The sequence below is a fragment of the Alligator sinensis genome, unplaced genomic scaffold (assembly GCF_000455745.1).
Source record: "Alligator sinensis unplaced genomic scaffold, ASM45574v1 scaffold156_1, whole genome shotgun sequence".
NCBI classification, from domain to species: Eukaryota; Metazoa; Chordata; order Crocodylia; family Alligatoridae; genus Alligator; species Alligator sinensis.
This window is the reverse complement of record NW_005841844.1, coordinates 4,632,970-4,657,489: the sequence shown is the minus strand read 5'-3', so window position 1 is coordinate 4,657,489 and position 24,520 is coordinate 4,632,970.

Genomic DNA, 24,520 nt, shown 5'->3' with positions numbered 1-24,520 from the left:
AATATGCTTTTAACTGAGATTTATAAAATGGAATGCATATAGTGTTTTCCTAGTGGCACAGAGTAAAATAAATGGGGAATTGATTAGGAATTCAAAACCAGGGGACAAGCAGGGGGGATTTTGCCTGAGAGAAAAGGGCAAGGGGAGAATGCTAACAAGTAGTTGTAAGTGGAAAGCGAAGAATCCTGGATTCTGTCTGCTGCTCTGTTATTCATTTGCTACGTAATCTTGGACCAGGGGTGGCTGGGTGATCACAGATTGTTCCCTAAGCCAAGCAGCTTGCTTTGTAGAGTACCAAGTTATACTGCTCAGCCTCCAGGCCAGTTTAACAGTTATATTTAACAGGGAGTCTGTTATAACATCCTTGCCTGATGCTTGCTATTGCTGTCAGTTTGCAAAGCATTTAGCTAGGCCAGAAACAGAATCCATAGTTGGATCATTGAGGGCTTCCATGACTATGGTCCAACAAGTATGAATGAGTTTTGTAAAACTCATTCAAACAATAAGCAGCTAATGATTTGCACGTGGATTAGAACTATCCAGGAAATGCTGCTTTCTGCCTCAAGAAGTGCAACCAAAGGATTTTATTTTTTTATTTTTGACAATATTTTTTATTGTGTGGCTTCAATTTTTCATGTTTCCCCCTAATCATTTTCCATTTAAGACCAAAACAATTCATTTTATGAAAAAAAAACCTTTTACTTTTTTGATGCAAATAGATTTCTCCAATCCCCCTTCACTCCTCTGCCCCCTGCAAACTTTCTGATTAATAAAAATGGATGGAAAAAATCAAGTTAACCAAGTTAGGTGCAGTTATCTCTGAAAGGGAAGATGGAGTACCATCAACCTATGCATAGCTTGTGAAATGCTGATGATATTACTGCAACCATTTATAGAAAGTGAGTGGAATGTGATAGAGCTCAAGGGTCAGAGTCACTGCTTTCATATAACAGTGTAGCTTTACTGAAGTCACTGATATGCACAATTTTGTTCTTACTGCCCATCTTAAGAGAGCAGTTCTCTAGAATGAGGATGACTAAAACTGTGACATGGCATGTTTTTATAATTTATACTTGTATAATTTACAGTTAAAAAAGGTTCATCCCTAAAAACACAAGGGGCATGGGAGAGTAAGTGAATTTGCAAGTGTTTGATACAATGTTCTATAGGCTGCAGTTTGTCATGATGCTCAACCTTCATTCATAGAAAGGTAAATAATATATTCCTATAGTGCAAATTCATTCACCACTGGTCAAGCAATAGCAAGCATTTGCTACTGCAATAAGCAATATGCCATCCATGTTTTTGTGCTGATCATGGCCTAGTCACAACCTTAATTTCACAGGTGGGAATTCTTTAAGTTGGCTAGAACTGCATATAAATACTGTTACCCATTCTACCTCCTTCCACTTGCAAATATTCCCCTTTGTTAAAACAATGAATCAATAAAAAGAGGAGACTTTTGCACCAATGAGAGAGAATTTCTTTGTAAAGTACTGGTATGCAGTGCTGAAATCTGGAAGTTAAAATTTTTACCCTGAAAAAGGCAGGAATGATCACATGAATAAATAATTTAAAGCTGCTGGGCTGAGAGGCAGATTGATCCGGGGCGGGGGGGCAGGATACTACCATGAGATTCAGTTGACCTGGTTCACTTCCCAGCTAACCCTTTCTGAGTCCATGTACAAAAATTTCCTCTCACCTTCTTTTGGACTTGTTTTTTCAGACTGTACGCTCTTTGAGGTGGCCTTAACTTTGTTTTTGCAACACTGAGCACAACAAGGGCATCCTCTTGGTGGGAGCCTTTGCCTGCTACTGTAACATAAAGAACAATTTAAAATTGGGACAAAATTCCAAAGAAGTTAATTCAAGCTTGATTCCTGACTCTGCAGGAAGGCAAATGTTCCCTGGACTTCAGTGTGAAACTTGCCTGCATAAAAAATAACTCAGTGTCTGGTGTCTGCCCAGCTCATTTAAGCTTCTCAACAGCTTCTAGCCGAAATGCAGCCAGAGTGCGGCATTAGCAGATGCCAAAGGAATATTTGCACAAATATTCACCAGCAAACTTTTTTGTGACTCCCTCCTTTAAGGTGGCAAATGAGGGTGTGGTGAGCACTGCATATGTTTGAGACTGTGTTCCTTTGAACTCCCATGCAGGGAAGGGAGACCGAGAGCAAATCAGATCAGCAGGTTCCAGCATGTGTTGTTTTGTCGTTAACCAAAATATCTGTCGATATCGGAATCTGGGAACAGAATGAAAAATGGAATTAACTTAATGAGAAAGGAAATAACCCAAAGACTGAATGGACCTTATTCATGACTTCAGTTTTGTTGATATGAAAATTAGACACATACAAATTAGCTAGGAAATATCCTGTTTCTTTAGGGGGGTGGAGTCTGTATTAACCTTATAAAGGGAGCTCTTAGGCCACCCCAGGGAGAGTGTGAAGTAAGTGTTCAGTGATGTGTTGACTTTAATGCAGGAAAGAAGTCTGCTGCCGAGAGCAATATTAATCCTGTGTCTGCGTTTGGTCTCCAGTTGTTCCTTAACATCCTCCCTTGTCTATGAAATGTAAGTGGTAGATTTAAAGTGGTACGTTGATGAGGGAGTGTTCTGTGTGGCTTCCTGCATACTCTGGTGCATGGGAATTAGTTGATGATCAACTCTCATGGCAAAAGGCATTCATTTGCTTGGAACAGAGTACGCAAGAGCCATGAGCCCCCTCCATAGGAGGAGTTTTACCATAAAAAAACTTAAATCTTCTTGTCTTGAACTAGAGCTCTACATTGCAAGGATGTCCTAGATGAGAACATAAAAAGTGGATCATACAATTTTAACATATTGTACACTTTTTAGAAATATATTTTAGAACTCCCAGTACATCCTGAATATATTTTTATAACTCTTAATCTATTCAAAGCAGAGAAGACACTATGTAATTTTCACAACCATCTTGGGTGAGAAGAAGAAAGGTATTTTTGTTCTCAGGGGAAACTGGGACAGGCTGGGAAAGCAAGTCACACTATACTATACAATGAGTCAGTGGTTCCGCCAGAATTTGTGATCTCTTGACTGCTAGTGCTTATTCCAGTGCTTATTCCTCCAGATCACAGTCCAAAAAAGAACAGCTACTGGTACAGAAAGGTCATTGAGAATAAATCACCAGCTTTCCATATATGGCCCTTATTTTTAATCACATCAAAAATCAGGCCACATATTTAAGTGTCTAACTATATGGGGCTCACTTTAAGGACTTGTGTTATAAAATGCCAGCTTTGCTTTCAGAAGCTGAATACCCAAAAAGGAAGGCATCCAAATTCTGGGACAGATCCTGATTTCCTTCCATATCACGAATAGCTCCTACTGGGAATGTCTACATATACATTAATGCACCATTGCTACTGTGCATAAAGTTTAGTACTAACTCTAATATGAGGCACTACATAAACATGCAGTAGCTGGTGCTAATACTGTAGCAACAGCGCAAGGTCTTTATGTAATGCTTAATGCTCAGTAGACTAATCCTATTGTGCATTATCTCATTAGAACAGTTTTTGTTGTGATGTGCAGATGTGCAGTAGAATTAGTCTACTGCGCATTAAGTGTCTTGTGTAGGCACGCCCACTGCATACGAAGCCCACTGACAGAAGATGCCACTCAGCTTGACTAAAAATATCAGAATCCAGGCCTTTGAGACCATTTCTGAATATTAGACCCTGAACATTAAAGAATGCTTCCCATTATACCAATGATGCTTCCAATATGTTTGGAGACTTATTCAAGTTGTTCCTAAGAGAAAAATCTGTTGATATTGTATCAGTGAAACTCAATACCATTCAGAGGCACTATGCCAACACTGAGTATTACATACTTTAAATGAGCTTCCACCCTCAACAAACTCCAACTGAAACCAAAAGAACTGGTACCCTGTATCTGTGCTCATTACTGTGCCTGATAGGGTTTGGCTGAGTATGTGTATACTTGACTTGAATAACTATCATAAGACCTACTTACCAAGCAAAGCACACTTCTGGTGGCCAAAAGATCTTTTGATGCATCAGATGGAATCCTCAATTTCCTGGCCCCAACCGCAGCTCACAGGCTGTTTACATGTTGCCTAGATGTTTGCTAGCACTATCTTATTCAGCAACACAACAGCAAAGCTGCCAAATGACTTACTGCAGTTGGTGTAAAATTGTTTCTGGGGAGGTAGGGGAATTCTCAGCATCATTCCATCCAGGTGTTGTCTTTAAGTGTTGTTGGAAGAGCTGTTCCTGTTTCTGTCTGCCTGCAATTGTGGAGAATGTCCTCCTCATTGGGCATGTCTACACGAGATGCTAGAAGCGCAGTAGACTAATTCTACTGTGCATTACCATGTTGTGGTGAAAGCCATGCTAATGCATAGTAGAATTAGTCTACTGTGCATTAGTATCACGTAAAAGATGTGTGCTGGCTGTACTGCACAGTAGTGTTGGTTACGGCACATTAAGTTAGTACCTATTATTACAGGCAGTAATAATTATGGCACATTAATGCATGTGTAGATATGTCCAGTGTGTGTCCCAGCTGCACATAGAGCATTCCCTGCCCTTCTTAATATGACAGGTGAAAATTGCAAATTTGCAAGGAGGGCTTACTGTATTGTTGGTCAGTGTATTCCTTGGCCCCATCTGGATGCAGCTTGGCCCTCTGGTGTTCCTTGGCACAGTATGTGAAGACTGTAAGAAATGTGCCACTTTGAGGAGATTGTGTTGTGAAAGTCTCTAATATTTCCCTAGTTCTGCAACTTTTCTCTTCACCTCAGAAAGAATGATTACAGGATTTGCCATTATCCATATCAATCTCTTTTCTATTTTAAAGCCTTTTATGTTGACTGAGTCAGAGTTAGTTCATCCTGTGATAACACTGCAGTTCCATGTGGCTTCTTTCCTCAGACTCTGGGATGTAGTAAGCTGGTGAAAGATGCCACGGCCTCTGTGGCCAGCTAGCTGCCATAGCCTGATATGACCTGTGGCTTCTGAAAATCCTAATCAAAGTGCATGACAACAAATCTAATACAAATCTGCTGTTCTATCAGAATACTGCTTTTGTCCAAGAAATGTGTACCAAAAATACCCACACATGAAAAGCCCCCAAACCAAGGTGATACCTAACCAGTTAGGCACAGAGCCATTCCTCAATCAGGCTTGCAATTGAAGCCAGCATGCCATTGAAGCCAGAGCAATTAGACAATATACACATGTCCCAATTAGATAATATACATATGAACCTCTAGTTCTGCCTATTGGTAGACTTTCAGAGAACCAATAGTGTGGGACTCCATCACAGATGTATCTAAGGTAGTGTGAGCTGGTAGTTTGCCAGCAAATACCAGCCTAGCAGATGGGGTATTGATTCTGATTAGCTGCTAAGCCTAGAGTTGTGTAAATGACAGTGATACATTTCTGGAGCTGGGCCATAAGAATTCTTGTGGTAAAGTCATCTTAAAATGATCATGTTTGAAAGCAGAATGATATGTAATAGTAAATGCAAGTGCCTTACTGTCTCCTATGTGCCTTACTGTCTCCTATGGAGAAGGATAGTGCAATTAAATCTGGACTTATGTCGATATTAGAAAAACTGAAGTCAAGAAAAAAGCTCTTGAGGATTTGGGCATAGATTCATAAAACATATTAACCCTCCATTGATATTGCTTTGATATTTGATATTGGAATGGACTTCAGGAGGTCATGTAATCTAACCCCATATTTAACATCCCAGCCAAGCATTGTCTAAACTACAGGTTTCCTTCGCTTTATGCTTGACATGCATTTCTCAAAAACGGCACAACTCAAATTCACATAAAGGGAACCCACTTGACAATGTAACAAATAGGGACACGTTCCAAGACCTTGACTATACTGACCCCCAGACCCATTTATACCACTTTTACAAGACAATACTCACCAACAGTAGACAGTACATACAAGCACAGGGCACTATCATAATGTGGATGGCAACTACAGAAACACATGTTGCAAACAAGTGAGGAACACAGATCCACACAGGAGACTATATTTTGGTGCGTGTCGCTCCCACAATGCAACACACAAAGCAGCTGACTATGGGCTTCCACCACACCAATCGCATAACAGTGAATTTACCTCGCATATAATGAATTTTTGGTATAAAAAAGGTCATTGCATAAGAATGAATTCACACATACAGAGGCCGCATAAAGCAAGGGAAACCCGTATTCTTAAAAACACCCATTGATGGAGACTTCACACCTTTGCTTGATAATCTGTTCTAGGGCTTAAGTTCCCTCACAGCTAGAAAATTAATACAGCCTATACCTTTATGGCATGTGGGGAAGGTCCAAGACAAACTGGAATAGTCTAAGGAGTCTGAATTTAATTTCCACTTTCAACATATTAGAGCTTGATTATGCTCTCAAGTCCTCATGAGTGGCACCAAGCTGCAAATTAAAGTGCTGTATTTCAAAGTGCATGACAGCAAATCTAATACAAATCTGCTGTTCGATCAGAATACTGCTTTTGTTCAAGAAATGTATACCAAAAATACCCACCCATCAAAAGCCTCCAAACCAAGGTGATACCTGACCAGTTAGGCACAGAGCCATTCCTTACTGAGGCTTACAATTAAATTAAATAGACTAATTTCAATTTCATATTTCTCATTGACATGTTATATGACCTTGGTTAATCCACTTAGCTGCTTCCTGCTAGAGTTTCTTCATCTGCAAAAGTGACCCAGTACTTACATTGGTATTCTTATATGCAGGATACATTAATGACAATGTACTATTTAGTATTATATTCCTATTATACAGTAGCTTTTGAAATTCATGTACACCATATATTTCAGACACTTCCTGTCAAAATACATTCAAGCCCAATCATAAGCCTAGGAAGCAATCTTAGATATAAATTCACACTTTTTTTTTGTTAGTTCAGCACCCCAAATGCAAAAATCCTACAAATAGACATGTTGCATTTATTTCTGATACCCTGGACAGGTCAAAAGTCATAAACCAATGAATAGATTACATGCATCTATGGACAGATATAGTATGGAAATCTCCCATTAATATGTGACAAAAATAATTCAATATGTGTGAATAATATAATCTAGAAAATTATACAATGTTATAAAAATTCCATTTGGCTTTTTTAGAGCAGTATGTGCAAGAAGCAAACAGAAGTCAATGGGAATTACTTACGTAATAAGTAATTGTGCGAAGAGGGGAGTAGTGTTCTTGAGGCATGCATCACAGTACAGTGAAAGACTGGCGATATAGTGATCTGGCTTCTGCTGCACTGAGAGGCTTCATGCAAACCTGACTGCAAAGCACAGAGAAAAGTCCAAGCTGCAAATTTTAGAGTCAGAGCTGCTCTTTCCCAGGGTTTGTCAGAGGTAAGCCCTCAATAAGGAAAGGAACCTGTGTTCCTTTATACCCATCCATAATTTAACCCCAGACTGGATCATCCAGTTTTGATTTGGGCCTGTTACTCCACATCAGCAGTTATAATATTGAATTCATCTAATTAATAAATTAAATTATCAGTATATTTGTTAATGGACACTTGATAATTGGATGTTGATAAATAGCTCCTTGTGTTGTGTGAGAGTTTTTACCTCTTTAAAACATGTTTGGCAATGCAGTGCTAGGGGAAGGTGCTAGGGGAAGCCAAAGAGGACATCCTCTGTAGTAGCACAACACTATTCCTGACTCTTTGCTGCCAAAAGTGTCTTACCCCTGAAGTGTATGGCTCAGCCAACAAAAGGAGGGAATAGGAGAGACACTGTGTTGTTGTGTCAGTGTAAAAGGAGATCTATGAAGAAATGGATTTTAACCCACCAGCCCACTTGCTATAGCCGTCCCAAACACCAATAAGAGGTAACAATACCTATTGACCAAGGCTGGATTGAAACAGGCAGGCTACAAAGTACAAGACTCTCTAATATCCTAACTGTCCTCTGGCCTAGTCAGTAACACACAAGTGAGCCAGTCATGAACTGGACACTAAACATGGAGACAAATAGGAAAGTATTGGCTTATATTTTGCTTTGACTCTGAACATTACTGTACTTTACTACCTTTCTGAAGTTAATTGAGTCCCTTTGAATTTATACAGGGCAACTGAGATCAGGATATAGCTTGTCATAATTTGGGAACACAGAGAATACTAGCAAGGGTCTTTAATTACTGTAAATTTCAGCCAGAGTTAGTTTACTCTTAATAAACAGTAATATTCTGGTGTTGAGTAGAGGGATATATCAGTGCAGAATTTGGCTTATAGTGCTAATGACAATAACTATGAGGGTCCAATCAAAATGTGACTTGAAAGACATTCTGGTATGAACAGCCAATACAAGAAACATAACTTGTAAATGTTGTATGAGTGCAGGTTTGGGTGAAGCACTTACTAGGTTTGCCAGCAGCCTACATCAGGAAGCCCCACTCAGAGCCAGATTCATACGCATAAATCTGCCAAAAGAACTGGATCCATGTCCAATACAAGTCATGCTACCCTTATTGGTCCAGTCTTGTAGTCTTTTCTTAGGCCAGGGGTTTTCAACCTTTTTTTAATAAGTGTACCCCTGCTGGCTCTCTTTTTAATAAGTGTACTCCTGGGGGGGTGGGGGGGTGGCAAGCAGCCGTATGCTTAGCAGGGGTGGGAAGTAGCCGGATGCCAAGTGGGGGAGGAGTGGGGGCGGTGTGGCAAGCAACCGGATGTGGAGCAGGGGCATGGTGAGCCATGGAGAGGTGGCAGGTCAGCGTCTGTGTGGCCCTGCTCTCGCCCTGCCCCAGCCCTGCTCCTGTGAAGCCGCAGTGTGGGGTGGCGATGCAGTGGTACTCTGTCCTCACCTGTCCCGGCGTACACCCTGGGACCTTTCAAAATACCCCCAGGGGTACACATACCCCTGGTTGACAATCCCTGACTTAGGCAAAGTTCATATTGAAGACAGTGGGAGTTCTGCCTGAGTAAGGACTCCATAACTGGGCCCTCAAAACCAGATTTTCTAAAGAGCTTGGGACCAGAGTTTTTGGGCATGAGCAGCCAGCAGCAGCCATAGTGACCCTTTGGCCAAAAAGTGATCAGAACCCAAGACGCTGGGTACATTTACACGTGCAATTAATTTGAAGCAATTAACTTCAGAGCAGTATGAGCTGGAGTATACTATTCCTGGGTGCAGCGTCTATACATGCACCAGAGATGGTAGCAATTTGAGCTGGGGTAGAGTAGTTTTTGCTAAGGCTGCTCCTGCCTTGCTCTCCTACAGGCTCTGGGTGGCAGCGTTGGGTGGTGGAGGGGCTGCCTGGGACATGGGGGGTGCTGAAAGTGCAGAACTGTGTGACTAGGCAACAGGCAGGAGCCTAGCCCCTGCTGGTTGGGCTGACCAGATGCAATTTATGCTCACTGTCAGTATCTACAGATGCATCTAGTTGCAGTTAATTACTCTGGCATAAGATAACTCTGTCTCTGACAGTACTATCTTACAACAGTGTTAATTAGTTTACTGTGGTCTAATACCATCTCATGTGTGGATACTGATGCTTTACTCTGCAGCTTATTAGTCTACTCTTCAGTAAAGTGCACGTGTAGATATGGCCTCTGACAACTACTTTTAGTTTCTGAATGTCAGTGAGCCCTTGAAAACCTGGCCTTTTGTGTGTAATGGGGTACCTGCTACTTGAGTTCATTGTTTTTTTGAAGAAAGGGCAAAACTAAGGATATAATTTATATCTGACCTACTTCCCTGCCTTCATAGATAAGAACAACAGTGATGGGGCTACTAGAAAAGGGACAAAATACCTCACCCCTTCCCACTTCAGTCTGACTCTCATGTTGGAAACTGAGCTGATCAAAACTGGGAATTGCCAGCAGGTGGGATATTCTGGTATTTCTGCATCACGTGTAACATTTCTGAGAACAAAACATTCATCAAAATTCCAATTTAGAAATACTGCTGGGTGTCTGCTAGTGTGGAGTCATCATTATTCTCTGCTGGCTTGCAGTATCCCAGTGTTTCTTCCAAGCTCCCTCATAGCCCTTCTCCTTTGGGGCCATGCTTCTCCAGATGAACTGCATCACTTCTCCTTTGGGGCCATGCTTCTCCAGATGAGCTGCTTCCCCCCAGGGGCATCTCTTCCTGCTACTGAGCTGCCACATCACTGCAAAGAAGACCCTAAATATATCACAATGGCTCACACTGACAGATGTTGACCTGCCCTGGAATGAAATGTTTTGATTTCCCTGCTGGGAAAAAACAAACAAAAACAAAACAGCTCCAGGGCTATGGAAGGGCATTTCACATAAACTGGTTTAAATTATCAGAAACTGGTTTAAACCTGTAACAGAACAGATGTTCAGTGCACATAAACCAGTTTGAAAATGGCTGAAACCAGTCTGAGATAAACCTGGTTGAATGTATTATCAGACTTAACTGATTTGGGTGAAACCAGTTTATGCAATGTTTGTTCCAAACCCCTTCCTGGTTTAAGTTAAACCAGAGTCCCCCAGCATTTCAGATGCTTTGCACCTCTGGGTGGGGCTCTGCTCTCTACTCCAGCCCAGAAGGGCTGGCCCCACCCCTCTGCTCCCTGGCAGGAGCTTCGGCAGAGACTCCAGGTATAGTGGTGTCTGCGTGGCATCCTCCTGCTCCCTCCCCATACTCCTTACTCAAGTAGGGATTTCCCTTCCCCTCTGCCTTACACAGACACCTCTCAGAATTAACTGGCATACCACATGCTGGCTACGGTCGGTGCTGTGGGAGACGGGACAAAGGCAGACAGGACAGTGTTGGCTTAGGGCTTTTTGGAGCTAATCAGCAGGTACCTGGTAATGTCCCTCCATTCCTTCTTTTGAAAAAGTTGTTTAAGAAGAGCTTGAACTAATGAGAGAGGCTTTTATTTTGTTTGATGGGCTGATAAATGCTAACAACTCTCTATGTAACTCCCTGCTGTGTAACTAAATGCTCTGTTATCAACAGACCCCCTCCTTTATCAGAGTGTCCTGCCAGGGCCTGGTCACACCCCACCTCAGCTCAGCACTGTGGAAGGGAAGGGAGGGCTGCTTTAGCACTCCCCACCCCTGTCTTCTAGCCTGAGCCACTGAAGGCATGTGCCAGCATTTCCTCAGTCCAGAGGGGTGTCTGTGTGGTTACAAACCTGTTCAGCCTATCCAGGTTAGATTAACCTGCAAAGATTGAATCAGTTCAGGCTCAGGCTTTTTGAATGTCTGTCCCTAGCTCAGTTGTTTTAATTCTGTGGACATGTAGATTTAACTAAAAAACTCATTTTCTGACAAGAAGTTTTATTTATATTTTTTCATCCAGCCCCAGTTGGGGGTAGACAATAAATTGCTTATAAACAGGCACATGCTATTTGCATTATATGCATTAGTAATTCTTTTTATTAATTGATTTGTATCATAGACCCTAGAGTAGCTAATTGTGGACCAGAACCCCACTTTGTGAGGTGCTATACAAAAGCTTGCAAACAACGTCTAAGACAACAGATGGCTATTGACAGAAGAAAGAGTACAAGCAGGCTCTGAGATAATATTGGCCAGTATGGTGGGCAGGGCTGTTATCACATCCAAATTTCAAGGGTTGTCAGGCTTGCTGAAGGTATCATGGAAAGGAGAGTTTTGAGGATGGACTTGACAGAGAACAAAGAAGTGGCTTTGCACATGTTTATGGAGAAGCTCTCCTGAAGTACAAGGGTGGGGTGGGAGCAAGCAGGAAGATGAGTACTCAGAGGATCCTCTCAAGAGACAAAGCAAGGCCAGATTTGCCCTGCGCTTTTGTACTGGTATGTAAGAGTGATCCTGCAAACAGTTACTGATATGAATAATACTACCGACCTTGGTAGAACTGGATGCCTGAGCAGGAGAGTTCTGGATTTGCATTGAAGAACAGCTTTGAAAGTCATTTCAGTGAGAGGAGGATCAGGCCTCAGATCCATCATAAGTATGAGCCGAGGATGCACTTAACTGAGGGTCACTCTGCAAGATGTTTTAATTGTTCATTTTCACAGTGCTCAAAAAGCATGAACTGTGAAAATCTCCAGTTCTTACCCCACCCTCCCTCCTGCTCTCAAACAGGGCCAGCTGGCAGGGGAAGAACTCACACCAGTACTCACCTGTTGCTAGGAAACAGGAGAGCTTCTGGCTGTCCCATGAAAATGAATGCAAAAGTGCAGCCAAGGTGAGACACGTGAAAAACAACAGGCGTGATGGTTTACATCTTGGCAGAACTAGAAAATGCAGTAAGGGGAAAGCTGTTGCATGAGGGTCTACAGGCAAAACTCCACTCGCCTGCCACATGAATTTTACCTGGCTCAAGACTGACCCCATGTAAGAAAGAGAAGAGTGTTTTCCAAAGATCTACATAGAAAGAAGAATAGAGGAAAGCAACAATTTGGAGTCAAGACTGCTTCATAGATATAAAAATTTAGCATGAGATTTGTTTTAATTTTCAGCATGAATAAACATAGAACAAGTGCATGCTTCTGCTGATTGTAATTCCTCCATTCTGATCTGTAAACATACACATTAATGCTAAATGTCTGTATAATTTTTTTTTCTGTACATGCATGGTCTAGTATGTATTTTTTTTTAAGTTTCCAACATGGAATTAATGCAATGAAAGTTATTCGTGTGCAGACATGTTTGCTACACTTCAAATTGTGACTTAATGTAGAACTTTGGCCTTTTGGAAAGGGCTGAATTTCACCCTCAATGCAAAAAGAGTACAAGCTGATGTTTGTGGTCAGTGCCAGGCTATATACACTGTATAGCTAAATCACCAAAAGTCAGGAAACAAAATAATGCAGGTGATCTTTAAGTCCTCCTTCTTGTTCATGAGCACTACCATGGGGTGTTTAATTATGTGCAGGGCCTTGTGAACATCAAAGCAGTGACCTTCACACCCCTGAAAACATTCTGGAAATGAAAGCCATTTGCAAGTCAGCCCTGCTTTCCTGGAGTGGACTACTGATGCCAGAGCCAGGGCATCAGGATTAGGATTCTGCCATCTCAGACTCTGTTAAAGATGTTATTTCACTGAGTCAATGGACTATCAGTGGGATTGGGGAATACAATGCAGGAAATAGGAGCTGGGGTAGAGGCAGAAAACCATGGAAGAAAAGCAGAGGAAAGGAGAAAGAGAATGCTGCTGAGTAGCAGGGTTCAAAAAAAGATTCCATGACAATGGCATGGACATGGACATTCATAACTCTTCAGTTTCCCTCCTCAACTCTAATGTCAAATTTACTTTAGTTGTCAGAAATCTAAATATTAAATTTATCTATATCTGATGAGGTGAGTTTCAGATCACGAAAGTTTGTGCTCTCTCTTTCTCTATATATCCATTTGATTAGTCAATAAGATACAAATCTACCCTGTCTTTCATTAAATGTATCCCTAGACTCCTCTTCTCACTCTCTCTTCTATGGTTTTGGAAACATCATCCCTGTTAACTTCTATCCCAGCCTTGCTCTGCCAGATTCTTTGTCACGTAATATTCTGGCTCCTATGATACCATCTTTTGTCAGACGCAGATTCCAGCTCTCCACTCTCCAAAACCAGTGCCCTGTCTTCTGTTCATATCTGCAAAAGGGATCATATAAATATTTACCCTCAGCAACCTCCTTGATTCATGATTCAGAAACTAATATGTAATTCTCTTCTGTACCTTTGGGCTAAATACAGACAGTCAAAAAGCTCAAGGCTGAATTGATTCAGTCTTTGCAGGTTAGTCTAATCTGCAAAGACTGAACCAATATGCAAATGAACAGACATTCACTTTTGATTCAGGAAATGCAGCCACATTTCTGCAGTGGCTCAGGCCAGAAGCCAGGAGGCACTAGAAAATGGCTGTCTGGTATGTAGCCTGCATGGGTTGTGTGTTCACTTCCTCTTCTTGCTGCCCCCAAGGTCTCTGGGATCTGCAGTCCAAAATTACAGCAGCAGGACTCTGCAGGGTTGCTCATGACTTCCTCTTCCTGCTTCCAGGTGCCTCTGGGATTTGTAGTTCATAGTCGCAGCCAGCAGTAAGTTTAGCAGGGAAGGGCAGCTCTGTACTTGGGGGGAAGGGAAATTTAGCCCTGCTCCCTGGCCCAGACCCCAGCCAGGGTTTGCCTGGGGGGGGGGGGGTAGACGGAGAGGGGGGCAGTGAGCCAGCTAGTGAGACCAGTGAGCCAGCCCTCACTGCTCCAGCTAGGGAGCAGAGGGGCAGGGCCAGCCCTGCACTCTGGAGCAGACAGCACAGCCCAGCCCAGTGCTGCAAAAAACTGGGATGCCGAGAGACTCTGATTTAACTAGAACCAGGAAGGGGTCTGGGACAGAAGTTTCATAAACTGGTTTGAACCTAAATCAGTTAAGTCTGATACTACATGCAGTCAGGTTTATCTTAAACCAGTTTCAGCCATTTTGAAACTGGTTTATGTGCACTGAACTTCTGTTCTGTTACAGGTTTAAACCAGTTTCTGATCATTTAAACAGTTTGTGTGTGACTTCTGTCCCTATCCTTGAAGTTCTGCCAGGGTTTCTGAATTGTCTCCTCAGCCCCAACACCTCTTGTACTTGTTGAGCACCCAGCTTCTTTTAGCAGGCTTAGACTCTCTTCCCACAAGGGCTAGCCTCTTGAACAACATCTCTAGCCCTGATTCAGCAAAGCGCTCAAACATGTTTAACTTTAAGAACCTATTGAAGTCTCACTGAAGTCATTTTGAGCTGAATATGTGTAAGTACTCTTTTGAACCAGTGTTTTTTGCTACTTTTCACTTCTTATTGCAAGACCGGTCTCTTGCCATGAGCCTATAATTTCTTATTGCTTTCTAGAAACAATCCAACAGTATTCCCTGGCCCTTCCTGTTCTCATTGCATTGGCTTTTTCACAGGAATTTACACAAAGTTTATTTAGCAGCCTGCTCTGCCATGTCTATGATCCTGCCACTATAGTAGATTGCATCCTGCAATTTCTTTGCAGTAGTTGACTCCAACCTGCTGCAAGAGCATTTGTGATATTTTTTTAAGGGACAGCAGAAAAAGCCTTTACATTGTGAGGGGCTCAGCATACAGGGGAAAAAACAGATAGCAGCACTGATGAAAACTTGTATTTATCCTGTTGTATACTCTTTATCAGATTTTTGCACATTGTTGCTGAATCCTCCCTTCCTAGGAGGACTTGAGGTATCTTCTATCCAGCATTAAGTGGTACTGTGTTAACAGTTAGGTGAGTCCATGTTGGCCAAAGAGGCTCTGAAGTTACATGAGTCTTGCAACCCAGTGAGGAAAGTACTTGTTTTAAACCATATTACTCTTAAAAGCCCTAATGAAGATCCAGTGTTAGTCTTTGTACAAACATATACTAGGAGATACCCCTTGCCCTTAACAGTTTACAATCTAATTAGACAACTAAACAAATTGTAGTAGAAGAACGACAGGTGAAGTGATCTGTCCATGCACAGTAGCTTATCTAGGAATAGAACCTCAGTCAGCATTGCCCCAAGCCAGAACCTGATCCACTGGATCCAATTGCTTTTCATTTCTAGTTTCTACTTCCCTTTACAAAGCAGTGTTCATAGTGAACAGTAAGTGTTGAATGTTTGAAGGTTAAAAAACATCTTTAATCTATTGGCTTTGGCTGATTCTAGGTTTGTTTCTATGCTGTGAGGAAAACATCCCAAGGAAATTGTTGCATTACCTCAGAAATGGTATTGATTTGGACAAAACCTGCTGCATTCATGGAGATGTTTGTGTGTGATCTGAGAGTGCCAAAATCTTAGAGGGTTAGTACTGTACTGTAAAGAGCAGTACTATCTTTGTGTGTGTCCTTATATTTATACCATTCAATCAGTAAGGAAAGAAAAGGGAATCAGGTTTGTAACCAATAAAGCAGTAAACTATAGCTATTAAAATAGGGTAATTACATAATTAGCGCAGTAGTGGTAACTCACCCAGCATGAACAATAATAAAACAGAACCATGTTTCCCTTGGTCTGGTTCTAACAGGGACTCTAAGTAGGCCTTAGAAATGGTTACTTAGTTGAAATGGTTACTTAGTTGAAACACACAAAAAACTTAAAAGCCATCATAAAACTGAAAAAAGAGGCACAAAAACCACAGGGAAGCCAAACACTTTCAAAGAAACAATAGTAAATTAGGTGTTAAAGATATAAAAGCCTGTTCCTTAACAATTTAATTAGGTAGAATGTCTGTTACAGACATTATGCTGCTAGTTTTGAAACATATGGTAGGGCCTCACAGCTCTAAATTCACACCAGCTCCCAAGAGGGGAGTTTGTTATCAAGGGCTGATATTTTTGCTCCATAGAAAAGTGTGATGGTAATCAAGTGAAAATGGCAAGTAGCATAAGAAATTATATTCCCCACCCCTGCAACTTCATGTTAAATGTTTTTACAGTAATTAAAGTCCAGTTCACAGAGTAGTTGTGTTCTTAATTAGCACTTGCTTCAGTTTCTTCTGCACTCATTCCCTTTAAGATAGGACAAAAACAAAACTCACAGAATGTATTTAAATTCTACATTTGCAAGATGAGCTGGATTCCAACTTCTGTCCTAGATGACGGATCAGGGCTCAGCAGCCAAACACATATCAGTTGCACTGTTCATTCTTTTGGTAAGTGCCACATAGACCCATATCTCCATGGGCTCTCAAGCTTTGCTTCTTTTCATTCAGATTTGAGCTCATGTAACTAGCGTTGCTACCACCTGAAACCTCCTCTGCCAGGCAACCCAAAACTGTTGAGTATGTCTACGCATATACTTTATGTATGCTACACACATAAGAATATAATGTAGCCACTCTTACTGGTACCAATAAACAGTGCCTGAGATACTGATCCTATGGCATGTGCCCAACGCCCTATTAAAGACTATGTTGCACATTTTTGAGGTCTGGCATGAATACAGAGGGTATGCCAAGATTTATTGTGGAGCTCCTTAGCACAATCCTTTGATGGAGTAGACCTGACTTTAGAACAGTGGTTCCCAACCTTGGGTCATGATCCAAATGAGGGTTGTGGGGGCAATGCTGCAGTGCCACACACAAAGGACAAGCCACCCTGCACATCGGGAGCTCCTCCACCCCTGCCCCCAGGCCGCCATAGCAGTGGATCATGGCAAAAAAAGGATGGGAACCACTGCTCTAGAATGAATTTATGATTCCATTGACCCTCATTCTAAAGCACTAACTGGATATTGTGTGCATCTCTTGCTGTACTCAGGGTAATCTGAGACACAAAGTTGTCATCTCAGTGCTTCTCTCTGCATGGCCCAGGAACACATTGTTTATTGCAAGATAATGTGTCATTCTATTGGCCTTATCCCTTTATAATAATGATGACCTGCCACTGCTGGAATATAATCCACAATCCTAGAATATTGGAAAAATAGGATTGTGAGGGATCTCAGGAGGTCATCTAGTCCCCCTGCTCAAGGCATCATTCTCTCTGTCAAATCACTCCAGGCAACAAGAAAGAGAAAGAGGGACAGAGGTACCCATGTATCCTTCATTTTTGCTTTCAGTCTTCACCTGAATACATAATATAAAATCAAATATATTGATATACATGACATGCATGTACATGCCAGGTGACAGATTCCAAGGTCATACTATAGATTGCAGGGCCACGTGATTAGCTGCATTTTGCATGTACTTCTGATCATTTTACCAGCTTCCATTACTAACTGGCCTCCATCTAGCACTGCTTTTTATGCAGCAAATCTTAAATCAGCTTTCAAATGACCACCATTCAAAACAAACTAAAACCTGTAAAAGACATGGCTCTCTCTCTCCCCTGAAATGTGGATTTTTTTCTCCAGATTTACACTTGTCTGAGATTTAAAATGAATAATAAGTGGTCCCCAACCAGATTTGGGATTAAGGCCTAATCTTCCACAGGCCAGTGGAGCTAGAAATGAGATCTTTAGAAAGGGGAGATTCCCAGTGACCTATTCAGAATCTTCTTTAAGCCCTGAGAGGTCCAGAGAATATTGAACCTTAATAGTGCTGTATCACAGTATGTGTGCTATTTTGGGTCATTTAAACGTCTTCTAATCTTTGTTAGTTGTGGTTTTACACACTTTAAGGCCTGTAGCATTCGATTCAGGTGGAAGGATACAAAAAGGTGTCAATTAAAAAAAACCAAACAAAATATTAGGTTAAAATACATTGTATTTTTCGAATACTACTTGTGAGGAAAGCATGCATACTGATAAAAACTTTATGCTGCCACATATTTACAGCAGCTCCTATCCCTGTTACACTAGGCCATAGAGGCACCCCTTGCTGGAAGATAGACAGTTTGTCCAAAAAGTGTAACTATGTGGTGGGTGTTGAGGAAAGGGAGAAGGATATTTGATCTCTGGTTATGACGTAAGTTTGGTTGATGAATGCCATCATGTCTAGTCCTTGTGGGACCATGTATACATTTTATCTTTTTGTTTTTAGTATTTCTGTAATAAACAGCTTTAAAAAGTCCTAAAGTCTCAGTCTCTCTCTTTCTCTCTCTCCCTCTCTTTCTCTTGCTGAGCCTGCAATATCACATCATAAATAACATTGCAAATCCTGCATCCTGGTGATGAACAGTGTGAATCATTTCCATCATGCCTCTGAATTATGTTAACATTGTTTTCATTTATACCTGGATTAAAACTGGCAAGCAGCAGGACCTTATTACCTAACTGGAAACCCATGTTTCAGTATGATGCCAGCTTCCTTGACAGAAGAGTAATACATGGTAGGAAAGTCAGGTCTTTGTCTCTTTCAGTGGCTGGTCTACTAGCTCAAGCAGTGGAGGTTCCCAGTTTTAGAAGATCCGAGGTTCAAACTACACTACTAGCTCAAGCAGTGTTGCTTAGAGAAGTACCAATGGGGGAAAGCTACAAGGGACAAGAGTGCTTCTGATTAGAGCTCTGAAAGAAGACTGCTGTCAGAATTGAGCTCTCATCTGCACTGCCCAAGCAAAATGGATTGACTAAGGCCCGCCTCAGGTGCTCAGATACCACAGTGACTTGAAGGGTGGGCCCATGGTGACTTAGTATAAGGATCTGAATAGAAATACAGCTCTGAGCTGTGTGGATGAGGATGAAGGACTTACCAAATTCATGGCAGAAGTGGGGTGCGCTGCAGCTCCTTTAATCTTGCAGGTTCCCCTGCATGTCCCTCCACTGCTGATTGGTGAAGGGGCTGCACTTACAGCTTGCTTCTGTTTGGCAGGGAGGTAAAAACTGCGGTTTTGAATGTGGTGCTGTTTTTGCCTCCTGCTGCTGATTGGCTGAGGAGCCCCAGTGGCCCTGATGCTTGTTGCTGACTGGCAGGGAGGTAAAAACAGTGCTATGCTTAAAACCGTTGTTTTCACTTCCCCGCTGACCAAGTGGGAGTGGTGGGGCCCCTCTGCCAATCAACAGGAGAGGGGCACATGGGGGAACATGAAAGATTAAAGGAGCTGCTGAGCACCCACTTCTGCCATGAATTTGGTAGGTCCCGAATGATGACTAAAGATGCCAAAGCATTTCTTGCTCTGGTAACTATTTCTAAAATTCCCTTTGTGAGCTACCAAAATGACTTCTTTTGTGAAATAGCTAGCTGTAGCTCTCATCTACAGAGCACAGAGGTGCCTACATTTCCAAGGTGTTGTATATGTGCTGTTAGTAAGTGCTTTAAAGGGAAATCTGCTTTCTCAAAAAGTTTTTTTTAGCACTTCCTTGTTTTTGCAGGGCTGGAAACACAAGCCCAGCCAGTCCAATGCTGTGTCACACCTTACACTTCTACTCAAATCTAAACGATCAGGGACAGCTGCAAAAATACTAACAAACAAACAATACACGGCAATAGGAAAACTTTACAAACACTAATGAATTAGACCTAACAGCATCCCTAGATACATGTGGTGATTTACAGGTTTCCATGCTGTCTATAATTCAGCCACTAGTTGCATCTGTGTGATGTACAACGTTCTGGGCAGGTTTTGATCCTTATTAAACAAAAGAGACAAAGCTGGGATTCAAGCTGTGTGGAAGCCCATTACTCTGTGTCGGTAATCATAGCTCCCCGCTCCCCCCTTTCATTATACAATTCCTTTTTAAGCTGGGTTGTGATTCTGTGTAACATGACCATGCAGTTAAGGATCATTATCCCTATGTCTACAAATACAGAAGAGGAGGTTCCAAAACGGGACCTTCAGGTCCAGGGAAGGGGAAGGGCAAATAGCCCCCAGACAGCTGGACATTCTGTTTTTTCAACCGGTTTTGGGCAAATGCTTTTTGGGGGTTTGGGGATTTTTTCAGACATTGAAATTTTGGGATGGTAAGATGCAAAAAATGAAAAATTCGCACAACTCCAAGAGGAGACTATTTTTTCCTGCTGCTTGGTGTTATTTGATGTCAGGCTTCTCTGGCATAGGCAGAAATTTTCCCCCTTGTAACTCAGCTTCTTTTCCAGTTTGTTCACTGGAAGCTGCAGCCATTTGTGACATCATTCCTGATCCAGTGCTCTGAGAATTACAAATCACTACCACTCCCTTCGCCCAAATAGCAGCAATAGAGGTGTAGGAGGAGGGGTGGGTTCAAGAGGGAAAATGAAAGAGAGGAACATAACAAACAGGGCTGCCACCTCTTAAGAGAAATATTGTACCGGTCTCCTCTTTATTCCATGTTACTGTAATCGTTGTGGTTTTGGGATGAGGGCTGTATCCTGCTCTAAGCTGTGCTGGTGCACAGGGTCATAGAAGCAGAGCAAGTGTGTCTAAAGGCCAAACCTCTAAACCCATTAGCAAGTACTATCTTTGGGGCAGGTAGCTCATGCTAGCTGGCTGTGCAGGGGCAGAGCTGCAGTGAGGCAGACTCCATCTCATGCCCTGTTGTCCCGTTCTGCCTAATAGGATTTCTGTTATAGATATGGAAACTGTTCCAAATCTCTGTCCCCTCTTACGGAGGCAGACAAGACAGGCTTTATCCTATAGATGTATGGCTGTCATAGAAAAGAGCATTAAGGGCACCATTGACTTGTCATGGGGATCAGCTAGTGCTAAAAAAGAAAACTGGACCAAATCCTTCCTTTCAGTGGAAGAATAAATCCAGAGTAACTCCATAAAAATCAAATGAGCCACTCTAAATCTACACTGGTGTAACACCAGGATTTGGACCACTGGCTTTAAAACGCATCTCTAGATAGAGAAATAAATGCAGAAAAATTACAACTTAGTATTTAGCCATACTGCTGCTTTTCTAGCTTCTATGTCATCACATAAAACTAGAGCCTTGTTGAGCTGGTATAGCCATAGGAGCACATCATAGGCTCTCTTCTGCCTTGTTCATTGCCAGCACACAGTCAAGGAAGTTCTCATTGCAGAACTTCTAATGTAGCTTCTGACTTTGGAAATACAACATTCTGACTTTTTTTAACTGTAGAGCATGATTAGGTGAATCTTTGCTTTGGCTTTTCTTGGCCTTTTTGTGCTGTTAGGGATGCAGAGTAAATTGGGAGTTAAAAGTTTTTTTACTCTGTCCTACAAAATGAGTGCAGTTGGTATATATTACTTGTTTGCCTACCATGCCAATTTTCTGTATTTATAATGCAGAGTTTAACTGTCTGAGGTGATTATAGATGCCCAGATTTCTCTGGATCAGTTTGAAACCACATTTGCTGTTGACATTTGTATTTTCAGCCATGTACACAGGACAGGCTTTACCTTGCTATCCTCCCCCCAGTTATCTTTGTCCTTCCTCTTCCTATCTTTAGACCTCAACACTGATCTGTCAGTTAGCAAAGGATGCTGCTTCAAGCAGATAAAGGTGTTCTGTCTAGCTAATCTCTCTGTGTCTCCTTCCCACCAATCATTCACCATTTCTGTCAGAAGGCTTAGTTGTTGTTTGAACAGGACAAAAGTTTGTAACCCACTCCTGAACCTGGGTCATTGCTACTGGGCTGCTGGACAAGCATAACTTGTCTAGCTAATCTCCTTGCCCATCTTGGCCTGACAAATCTAAAGGTCCCTTCAAATTCTGGTCTCTGGGACCTTAATAAAAAATCACACTTTTTGATAACATGCACGTAACCAGACAAGATTCCAATCAACTCCAGACAGTATTTAATTAGTATTTATTTGCATTGTATTAGCCTGTAGTGGCACCAATGGAGAATGTGCTAGCACAGTCCTCACCCTGCAGTGCTTTTGCTACAAACAATGAAGGGAGACATAGGCCCAGAGTTGAAACAACTTGCACAAGGCCAGTAGTAGAGGCAGGAACAGCCTTTAGTCACCCTGCCAAAGGAGAGCACTTCCTGATTTCCTGAATTTAATTTCCTGAATTACAAAGCCATTCTTCTTTTGCCATTTAGGGACGATGTCAGGTTGGGGGTGATCTAAAACAATCAGACCCTGATTCAAGAGAGGCGCCAGAAATTTCCTAAAGTATGTACTTCAGGTACAACTGTCCCCAGAGTTTGTGGCAGCTGAACTAAGAAAATTTATAAGGATAATGCAGAAGAAAGGGTGACTAATTTGCTAAAATTATCTTGGCTTTAAAAAAGGAAGATGAGCAAGAGCTGAATGTCTGAGCCAATGTCTCTCAGTCAGTGATCCACTGCCTCTGGGGGTGTCATGAATGGGTGGCAAGCTTAGGGGAACTGGGGGTTGGCTTTCACCCCTACAAGCATTCCTGTGGCTCCATGCAACATTGTGCTAAGACACTGAGCTCTTTTACTTGTACTGGCTCCCAAATGGAAAGAAATGTAGTCTCCTCAGTGCTGTACCATGGGCAGTCTGATTGACAGCTATTTGACTTCTTGTTCAGTAGGAAACGTGTGTGGAACTGGCTTGGGTAACTTGACCTGGCACTGCCTTGCACCCGCATAGTGCCTCCCAACTCTTTGCCATTTCTGCTTCCAGTTCCACAGGATGGGTGGATAAGCCATTTGGCAGTTGTTAAGATGAGAATCATTGGTCTGAGATCTCAGAGGCAACACTTTTCTCCTTTAATTCTACCCACTTTGTAGTTTGCTGGAGGACCCTCAGTGTGGCACCATAGCCACCTGTTCTGTTACTGTGGGGCCAACAGACCGCTGTATCTCCTGAGCCCAGTGAAATCTGGCAAATGGTGGATGGATTCTAGTAGACAAGGTGGTGGCTACAGGTAAAAGTTTACCCTCAGGGCATATGTGTTTGAAACTAGAGGACTGGCTATCAGAATCAGATTCTGCCACCCTTTCCTTATATGGAGCAGCACCCTATTCCACTAACAGTCTCAATGGAAGTAGCTGTAAAAGGAGATGATCCATGTGCTTCAGGATGCCTGGATCTGACCTGCAGGACTCCAAAGGCCCTTCCTTTCAGAACACTGGGGAAACTCTAAGTGCATACAGCAATAGTACTGCTGTGGCAATTAATCTCATTGGGCTCAATCCAGAGCCTCAGACTCAAGTAAATCTCCCATTTGAAGTCAACTGCATTCAGAAGGAATTTTGTAAGACTTAGGGGGTAAGTGTCTCAGGTTTTGGTCCACTATAATTGGTTTTCCCAGAACAGCACAAAAATATTTCAAGCTGCATCTGATTTTATTTAAGATGTTATTTATATTTCTGAGGTATATTTTCCCTGCAAGGAGAACAGGCTGCATCGAAGTTGGAATGATTTGTAAAAGGATGGTTTGCCAGTAGTGTTCTCTCAGAGCATTGCTAGGCCTATGAATCAGCTTTAACCTATACATTCTCTAAGAGCCAAGGATTTACATGGAAGCTACGTGTGGATAAGGACCAAGTAAAAATTACAGCTAGTCATGAACTGGAATTTCCACTTAGTGAGAAATTCTGATATTTCAAATTCTTTTTGTTGAATTAACATGAAAAGTAAAAAAATTGACATTTCCTCTGGAAAGCAAATTGAAAAAAAAATGATTTGGCACCAGTGTTGAAAACTGGAAATGACAAAATGGTCGTGTTGAAAAAGTTTTGACCAGCTCTTATAAAAACCAAAGGAAGAACTGAGGCTTTGGCCCATCGTTTATATCCATTTGCTTTAGTGTGTGCTGGGGGAAAAAATGTAAGTGATAAATCTTATGCACCTTAGTGTTTACTCAAACAAAGCACCAGTTGACTTATTTGGAAATGTGACTTCGGTGCTATAGCTTCAAGTGAATAAAAGAAATAAAAATGGGCATGATAGCGAGCAAAGATATACATATTCCAATAAATTAACTAGTGAGAATGTGTGTCTCCCTTTATTGGATGGGCCTCTGCTGAAGAAGACGTTTTGGTACTGAAGAATACCTGGGTTAAATCTACCATTAGACCTAAAGATGTTCCCTAAGGCTAGGGACAGAAGTTACATATAAACCAGTTTAAGTGATCAGAAACTGGTTTAAACCTGAAACAGAATAGACACTCAGTGCATATAAACCAGTTTTAAAATGGCTGAAACTGGTTTAAGATAAACCTGGTTGAATGTATCAGACTTAACTGATTTGGGTCAAACCAGTTTATGAAA